This window comes from Triticum dicoccoides, chromosome 7A (genome assembly GCF_002162155.2).
Source record: "Triticum dicoccoides isolate Atlit2015 ecotype Zavitan chromosome 7A, WEW_v2.0, whole genome shotgun sequence".
Taxonomy (NCBI): Eukaryota; Viridiplantae; Streptophyta; class Magnoliopsida; order Poales; family Poaceae; genus Triticum; species Triticum dicoccoides.
Genome location: NC_041392.1, coordinates 68466424 through 68475548, shown reverse-complemented (window position 1 = coordinate 68475548; position 9125 = coordinate 68466424).

Sequence of the window (9125 nt, the reverse complement as noted above, 5' to 3'; positions counted from 1 at the left end):
AAAATTGTGGCAAAGAAATTTTTAGTTTTTATATATGATAAATGTAGACCTGGGGGCCATTGTTTTCACTAGACTTCTCTCTCGAGCACATAGCATATGATGGGTGAACAAATTACTGTTGGGCAATTGATAGAAAAGAAAATAGTTATGACGATATTCAAGACAATGATCATGTATATAGGCATCACGTCTGAGACAAGTAGACTGACTCTTGCCAGCATCTACTATTATTACTCCACCAATCGACCGGTATGCAGCATGCATCGATGGTATTAAGTATAAAATAGAGTAACGCCTTAAGCAATATGACATGATGTAGACAAAGTAAACCTAATCAATATGAATAAACCCCATCGTATTATCCCTAATGGCAACGATATACAAATACATATCTTGTCCCCTTCCGTCACTGCGATATAGTGCACCGAAGATTGAACCCATTACAAAGCACCTCTTCCAGTGAAGATAAATCAATCTAGTTGGCCAAACAAACCATATAGATCGGAGAGAAATACATAGCCACAACAATCATGCATAATATAGTTCAGAAAAGACTCCATTACTTCTCATAAATATTCAGATCATAAACCCAGAATTCATTGGATCGCAACAAACAAACCGCAAAAGAAGATTGCATCGGATAGAACTCCAAGAACATCGAGGAGGATAGAACTCCAAGAATCGGAGAGAGAGAAAGCCATCTAGCTACTAGCTATGGACCCGTATATATGTCTATGGTGAACTACTCAGGCATCATCACAATGGCAGCAAGGATAATGTAGAAGCCCTCCGTGATCGATTCCCTCTCCTACACAAAGTACCAAAAAGGCCTCCATATGGTATCATGGGAGAACAGAAACTTGCGGCGACAGAAAAAGTGTTTTGGGTGGCTCTCTTTTGGTCTCCCGATTTTAGAGAATTTATAGAGGTGGAATTAGGTCAGACGGAGTCTTGATGGGCCCACAAGGTAACAGGGCGCCCCCTGTATCTTTGCCGTCTCCTCGGTTTTCTTCTCGTCTCCTCCCGAAGCTTCTAGGGTCTCTTTTGTCCAGAAAAAATCGTCAAAAAATTTCGTAGAATTTGGACTCCATTTTGTACTAATTTCCAGGATTACCAAAAAACAGGCAAAACAACAACTGGCACTAGGCACTGGGTTAACAGGTTAATATCAGAAAATGATATAAAATAACATATAATTGCATATAAAGAATCCAAGATTAATACTAATAGCATGTAACAATAAAAAAAATAGATACGTTGGAGACATATCAGCCATGCCTCTTGCGGAAGCAAAACCATGCCTCTCGCGGAAGGAAAAGAAAAAGAAAACACGTTTTTTCTGTTTTTGAGAGGCACGGCTGTGCCCCTCATGAAAGCAAAATCGTGCCTCTCCCGGAAGCAATATCGTGCCTCTTGCGGAAAAAAACATATTTTTTCCGTTTCCAAGAGGCATGGCCATGCCTCTTGCGAAAGCAAAACCGTTCCTTTTGCGGAAGGTAAAAAACATGTTTTTTCGTTTCCGAGAGGCACGCCTCTCGCGACAGCAAAACCGTGCCTCACATTTTTTCCCATTTCTGAGAGGCACGACCGTGCCTCTCGCGAAAGCAAAATCATGCCTCTCGCGAAAGGACAATATAGGAAAACGTGTTTTCTCGCAAAAAAATATTTCAACTTTTTTCGTCCAAAATCTAAGAAAGGCTGGTGAAAAACAAAAAGGCAACAAAAACCCCAAAAACCGTCTCGAAAGACAGAAACGCATGCCAAAAATAAAATAAAAAAATAAATTCCGGAGGAAACCCTGATAGTGCAACACATGGCGGCTGGCGTGCTCTCAGCCCAGCCCCAAGTGATTGTTGGGAGGTTCTCGAAAGAGCGATCATTGGCTAGTTGCTCTCTTCTCGTCCAGACATCTTAGCCAGTCCTTTGATGCTAGCCGCCACACACGGTCACACACACATCTTCTTCTACCTCGCTTCCAGCACAACATCTTTCCTCCATTTCAAATCAACCTGTGTTGGATGGTTAGAAGGACAGTGATAAGGACAGTGATATCCTCATTCCATTAGAGTTTAAATCTAAGATTTGACATTGGTGCTTGTATTATTTCTGAATTTATTTCAGGCTTCCGGCGATGTCTGTTCAGCTTGAGAAGATGTTCCATCAACTGCGAGGCGCCGATGGTGACTTAGTAAAATCTCAAGATGCTATGCTGACTCGGTCTCTCGAAGATGCTCGTAGGTTTAGGATGTGTGTGTATGTGTTCATAGGGGTGACTAGATTCTTGTGTATGTGAGCGACTTTAATTGTACCATGTTAAAAAAACAATTTTCCTCCGTTCTTATGCCAGTTCGCACTACTAGGAAAAGGCCTACTAATGGCGCACCTAATTTGGCCATTAATGGCGCATTAGTGGTGCGCCATTAGTAGCACGCCATTAGTATATTTTACTAATGGCGCACCACGGGTGCGCCATTAGTATCTGGTATACTAATGGCGCACCTCGGATGCGCCATTAGTATATATAACAGTGCTCCATTAATATGCCTCCCAGGGGGCCATGTATACCCAGGTGCTTTGGCATACTAATGGCGCACGACAACGAGATGCGCCATTAGTAAGTTCGGCATACTAATGACGCACTGTTTAATGATGCGCCATTAGTATCCTTTGGCATACTAATGGCGCACTATGATGTGATGCGCCATTAGTATGAATATTAGGTTTTTTTTATTTTTTATTTTTCTGTTTTTTGCACAGGTTACAAAATGTATAATTGGACAAAATATAAATAGCACACATCAACAACAGATTCATCGAATACAATAGAAGATTAGTCTCTGAATACAATTCATCATTTTAGTCTCCGAATACAATTCATCATATTAGTCTCCGAATTGAAAAGACCGAACAAAGATAGAACATTATATTACAAGTCTCGAGACCGCGAGTTTGTCTTCACATTACAAGTCGATATCGATCATCTAAACTACCATCACATAGAAGAGAGCTGCGGTCATCACGATGAGCATCATCACGATGAAACTCATCTTCATCCGGTTCCTCCAACGCTCCCTCCCCTCTCCCGCTAGATAGCGGCTGTATCTAGATTCGGCCTCGGCCCTAGTGGCGTACCCTTTGTAACTGTTGCCGCTGAATCGGTGAACCTGTCTCCGACACTCCTCCCAGTCGTCGTAGACTACGGGAACCTTACCCTTGTACACGACATACCACGGCATCGCTATGCAGTAGCCAAACGAAACGTTAGTACCAATTCACAGACAATACATAAGCAATATATACATATGCAACAGAATGATCGAAAGAGAAAAGCAAGACATTAATAGCATCGATTACATCTTAAGTTGAACGACTCTCGAAACCAAAGAGACATACTACAAGTTCATTAAAGTTTAATTACAACATGAGCCAATCGATGTTTCAGAACTAGACACAGCATCACTGCTTTCGACTCGACTCAAGGGACCGGAGCGTGGATGAAGCCGCCGTCTATCGTGGGAGTCATGAAAGAACGGGCGTTGTCAGCCTGCATTTGTAGGATTGTGTCGATGTCACTGTTGGACGGTTGATTTCTGAGGTAGAACTGCCCCGAGGTACGAAGGACATCTTGATGGATGATTTCCGCAAACTCCGACTGGATGCGAAAGAATTCTTGTCTGATGTCCGCGTCCTGGATTGCCGACACACTCGCGGCCCAATCTTTGAGTCTACTCGGTAGCAGAAGGTGATGATGGTCCCGTACGATCGCCCGCATGTGATGGATGGCGTAGTAGGCACCCTTCTGACCGCCAGGCGGCTGCTTGACGCAGCAGAACGTCGTATTGTGGGAGAACACGTGCTTGCCATACTTACGAATAGGCCTGGTGAAGGTGCCTCCAGATTTGACGTAGCCGGGGAGAACATCATCAAGAACCTTCTTGACATTTGTGTAGTCTACGTTCGACCGACGGTCCGGGTCGAAATACGTGGACATGGAATATTTAGGGCTTAGGAGGATGAGCGTGCAATGTGTGTCACTGCAGAAAACACAGAATGTTAAAAGAAAAAAGATCAAAATCTAAGAATTCATATGTTACGAGGCGGTTGAGGGGAGGACTTACTCGGGAAAGTAAGGCACGAGGAAGTTATCCTTATCTTGGTTTGCCAGAATGACGCCTTCGAGGTAAGAACTCGTGACTTGCCGGTCCCCAGCGCTGCCCAAGATCTTGGCACGCATGTAGAAGGGGTCGACTATCACGATGTCCGGGGTCTTGTCGCGAATGATCCGCATCTCCATACTCAGCGAAAATAGCCGAACGAAGGTGTAGTGTAGCGGATGAAGGTTCAACATAGCGTGGATGTCATCAAACCGCAGGACGATCGTACCCCTGATGGAGTTATCCACAAAGCCCTTGCCCTCTGGCATCTTGGCCGCAAAAACCGGGTATGCCACATCCTTCTCTCTGAGACGCCGCTTCTCCAAAGAAAGAACACTGTCATGCAGACTCTGCATAGCACCGGTTGCAGCATCGAGCATATTTCTTGGTAGCATCGGCCTACCCGCCACATGCACCCTCCTCGAGATATCCTCAGGTGAAGGTGGCCCGTCCTGAGCACGGATCGTACTCGGTGCCGGTTGGCCCGCACCCTTGTTAGTCTTTCTTTTGCGTGCCTTCTTCTTCTCCTGTAATGGGACCGAGTTCTACTCACAGACCGACTTCTTGAGTGTGTTGGGGCTGATCATATTTCGCACCTGCCTATCTGAGGCTCGGTGAAGTCGGCAGCTGGAGGCGTTTCCTGAGAGCTAAACTGCAGACGACGCCTGTTGCAACTTGGCTTCTCCGCGGTACCAGCCAGATCGCGCACGTCTTTTGTTGGGTTGGGTTCTTGAGAAGGAGGCCCCATGAAGTCGCCATCGTACCCATGATCGGCAAAGTACTGATCGACGCTGGCAAATGTATCGTCGTCATCGTCGTTCTGATCCTGTGCCATATGCATGTTTGGAGCCAGTGGCATAGGGATGTCCGGCACCGTTGCGGCGGTCTTGCCATGGGGCCGACTTGGCGGCGGCACGACTGGCGGTGTTGTCTTTGGGTGGTGTCCCCCGCCCCCAAACGAATCTGGCTCTTCGGCCAAAGCAGGGGCCAGCTCAGGCAAGCGCTGAGGGTCATCACATCATCATCGTCGGCCCCGACGGGTCGAATCGGAGGTAACAACTCGTCGCAGCCTGGCAGCACCCGAACCAGTTGAACCCTAAACAAGTTGGGTGGCATCTGGGTACCGTGGAACAAGGGGTTGCCCGGTTGAACGATTTTTCCCTTGGCGACATCGACCAACTCGTTGTTCACGAAGTGCAGGAGAGTGCACGGAACGTCGGCGGCGCCCTGCGAAAACATGTAGGGCGTCAGGGATGCCCAGTCAAAGGCAAGGAGATGAAGTCCTCGGCCGAGAGAGGCTTAATTAGTTACCGTGATGATGGCGTCGAGCTCGGCTAATGTCGAGGCACCGCCAACGGCGGGCGTGCAGTTGACGGAGGGGCCGCTTGCTGCAGAGGTGCCGGCCGGCGTACACCCGGGTGCATTAAGCTCCCGCGCCGCCTCCGCCGGAGACACCAATGGCCCCGCCATTGCGTTCTGTGAGTTGCTGGCCGTGAAGCTAGGAATCGGCGGCGGCCCCTGTTGGCCGCCCGCAATCCACGCACTAATCCCCTGGATCAAGGTAGGCACAATGGCGGTGATCGTCGCTCCGAGTTGTTGTTGCACTTGCTCTTGGACAATCTTCGGAATCCGCGCCACCTATGCCCTGAGTTCTTGAACCTCGTGCGCCTGGCTTTCCGAGATGGTCTTTTTCTCCTTTCGCCCACCAGTGTTATAGTATGACGACCATTTTGTCGACAAGCCTTTGCCGGCCACACGACCAGCTGACGTCGGCTTACTGAGCTTATCCTTGTTCTTCATTACATTCAACGCCCTATTTAGAGTGGTGTCCCAAGGGTTGCTCTTAGTCGACCCCGCGCTACTGCTTTCAGTCGCCTGCGGAAGGAATGTGAACCATTTAGAAATTTGGCTTCATTAATTAGAATGCAACCATATGGAGCTAATTACGCGGGGGTGTATTCCTTACCAGAACAAGCTCAAGCGCCCTGGTCTTCGGATCCGTGGTAAGCTCCTTTGTTTTCGGGCCCTTCTTGTACCGGGCCCTGACAAAGTTCCTGGTCTGCTTGTCACCATATTTATCAAAGAGGGGCGGTAGGCCTTGCTTGGCACGGTCCGCCTCCTCCTTGTCCCATATAGGCTCCGCCACTCTGTAACCGCCGGGACCGAGTGTGTGTTCCCCTAAGTTCAGCTCCCGTATTTCTTTCCCCCACTTACTTGATTCGGAGCTTGCGGTGCTCGAGCAATTGATCTTGAAGTCGTTGTAGTCATCTTCGGTGATCGAAGGATTTTTCTCCTTGATCTTCTCATAACTCTCACCTTTCTCGATCATTCTCTTCACATTGCTTTTCCAAGTAGACGGGGCCGTGCTCATCTTCGTGAGGGCAGCATTGTTCACTTTATTCCCTTTGAGGCTTGTGTTTTCAAATTCAGCGGGGAACTTGTATCGTTCGTGCAGCTTCGTGAAGAGGAGGTTGCGCAAATTCCCTCGGTCAGGATGCCTGAGGTTCTCGGTGTTGATCGAGACGGGGCTCCGGAGAATGCACCCGAGCTGAAGCGAGTACCCCTTGACTATTCGTTCGGGCACCGTTGGATTCCCGTTGGAGTCCACTTTAGTAACTTCCTCCTTGAGGGTGCAGAGCACGGTCGGGCGCCGGTCCTTCCGTTGCCTCTTCGGTTGGCTGCCATCTGTGCGTGCGCCGCCATCATCAGTGGTGGCATCCTCGGCAGCACCATCAGTGGTGGCATCAGTGGGGTCATCCTCGGCGGTACCATCAGTGGTATCAGGATCGGTGGGGAAGGCGGCGTCCTCATACAAGTGAGGTTGTTCCTCCATCTCCTGGGACAGCTCCCAGAATTTCTTGCCGCCCGAACCCCCGGCCTCATCGTTGTTGGCCATGTTTCTCTATAAATAGGAACAAAGTTTGGTCAAAAAGTTGGTTCTTGTCAAGGAACAAGATCTCTAAGTTGACCAAATAACCTAATTCTCGAGGAATGTCGCCAAAAAGTTGGTTATTGTCAAGGAACAATTGAGAGATGTTTGTGATATTGCCTAGGTGTTTTGGGATAGAACCTGTTAGTGTGTTGTTGCTAAGGTCCAAGTCCACGTTCTCAGGGTAACCTAGTTCTTGAGGGGTGTGTCTAGAAAGTTGGTTGCTGCAAAGATACAAGGTTGTGAGTTTGGTCAAATTGCCTATGATGTTTGTGATATTGCCTTGGATCTTGAAGGCACTGTTGCATGATGCAGTGGTACAGCTAGCATGGGACCTCATCTTTGCAGGCTAATTTTCTAGATTGTAACACTGGGATTTGTGCACAAGCTAAGCTAGCTAAGACAGTAGCTTCCTTGCAACCCACAAAAGACAAAGGAAAAGGGGTGAAAAGGGGGAGATGGTTAGCTTTGATGAGCAGGCAACATCTTCCTAACCCCCTTCTTCTTGTCTCCTCTCACTATCTCTCTCACACACATGGCAAGCAAGGGTGTCTGAGTGTGTGAAAAAAATACTAAACTAATCCAACCACTAAAGCAAATTAATTTTTATTTCGGTTGAGAATCGGGCACCTTCTAGGTCAAGAAAATTGGGCATGACCTTTGCTAATTTTCTTGACCTTGGAGTGCCCCATTTCTCAACCGAAACGGAAATTAATCAACATTTCAGGAGAAAGGGGTCATTTTAGAAGATCACAAGTAGCAGCAGCATCACTTGACAAAATCACAACTAGCAGCAGCAACTCGCAGATAGCAGCAGCAGCATCACTTGACAAGTTTCAGACCACATAAATAGCACAAGTGACATGAAAATTCACTTGTAGTGTACTGATAGCACAAGTGACATGAAAATTCCTTTTACTGTCAAAAAACTACTAATAGCACAAGTGACATGAAAATTCAGGAGTAGGAGATCACAAAGGCCATGTCATGCTTGGCAATATTTGTTTACTGAAACTAAATGAACATTTTACTGTCAATAAAAATGTTTTACATATCCTGCAGACAAGTGCAACCACCGGTAGAGGAGTTTCAGCTGTTTCTTTGAACATTTTACTATCATCACTTACTGAACCTTTTACATATGCACAGGTTTTAGCTAATTTGAACATTTCTCTTTTACAGAAGGCCACAGGACAACAAATGCATTCTTCCTTCTATTTGTTTGCTCTTTCCTACATCTTACTTCAGTATAGTAAATCGTGTGTAATCTGTTTTTGCCAGTGTAACAAGAAACTACCCGGTGGTGTTGACACCCCTCTTCTCGTTGCTATAACTGCTCCCTCACTGAAATGTGTCAAGCTCCTGGTGGAGGTATCGTGCCTGCAATATTCATTTTTGTTGTGTTAGGCCTTGGAAAGTTAGAATTACTTAAGCAAATTTTTGCTCAATGCTATATTTTTCGACACTAAAGTAGGTTTGGCCTTCTTTGATGGTGTTTATTGTTTGAGCTACCTTTGAGACATTTTTGTGGCCGCTCTACACTAAGGTTTAACACAAGAAAACACCATGTCTAATCGGCAATGAACCTAACAGCCCATAGAGAGTTCCTCTACAAACCGATTTGTAATATATAGTATTTTTTGGCAGGCTGGTGCAGATGTCAATGGTGGTCTTGTAGCCCCTTTGGTTGTTGCTCCTGAGATGAAAGGTTTAACTGCATGCTTGAAACTGTTACTGGAAGCTGGTGCTGACCCTGTGTAAGATTTCTGTACCTCTATGCCATGGCATGCCAATTGCTTGAACATTCAACTGATGTTAACAGTTTTATTTAGAGCTGGTGCTCTCGCAAACAGGCCCATGAATTAGTGGAGCTGGGTATCCATAGTTCTAAGAATTCAAGGAGCTGGAATTGGGGGTGTTTCGGTGTGCATTTTGTTTGTTAAGCTTAAATCATCTTATACCAACTATGGGAAGCACATAATACCAATGCTTACAGAAAAGAAATCTGTGTGCTCAACAAAACTTAGGCATTGATCCTATAA